Source organism: Stegostoma tigrinum, chromosome 14, assembly GCF_030684315.1.
Source record: "Stegostoma tigrinum isolate sSteTig4 chromosome 14, sSteTig4.hap1, whole genome shotgun sequence".
In the NCBI taxonomy this organism is placed as follows: Eukaryota; Metazoa; Chordata; class Chondrichthyes; order Orectolobiformes; family Stegostomatidae; genus Stegostoma; species Stegostoma tigrinum.
In genome coordinates this window covers 11,675,441-11,676,065 of record NC_081367.1, presented here as the reverse complement: position 1 = coordinate 11,676,065, position 625 = coordinate 11,675,441, and positions in this window count along the sequence as shown.

The window sequence follows — 625 nt, the reverse complement described above, 5'->3', positions numbered from 1 at the left end:
ATGCTGTTTTATTATTTCAAGCGTTGAGCTGTGCAGAATTGAGTAAATTAGTAAATCAAAATCTTGCTTAACTTTATGCAGCGAGTAAGAATGTTTGTTGAACGTACTGGTGAAGTCTCCAAACCATTGAAATGACTGTGTCACACTAGAACAGTCACACCCTTACCTTCCACCCTCACCTCCCCCTCATCATCCCTCTCCTTCATCCTTCCACCACCCACCCCACCTCAATTTTAGTTTTGGAATCCTTCCAAAAGGTTGAATTGCATAAAAACTTTCAGGCCATTGCCATTTCACAGCACGTGTTAAGGATTTCCGGAACCGTGCACAGGACAGGGCTGGTGGCTGGATTCAGGAAGGACGTGATTCCTGGGCTTTCCACCTCAGTTTTCTGAATCAGGAAGGGCATCTGAAGACTCACAATGTGGGGACTTGCACTGGGATCCTCTTGGAGCCTGATGGTCTCAAAGGCAAGTCCATCTCAGGGTGGACTTTCTGCTTTTGAGCTTTCGGGCAGCTAGCAGAGCTTGGTACTGGAGACCCATAGTCTCAGGCCTTTCACATCTCCACCTGTGCTCCCATTTCCATCCTCCAGCCCTGGCACAAGGTCCTTCCAATGATGAAA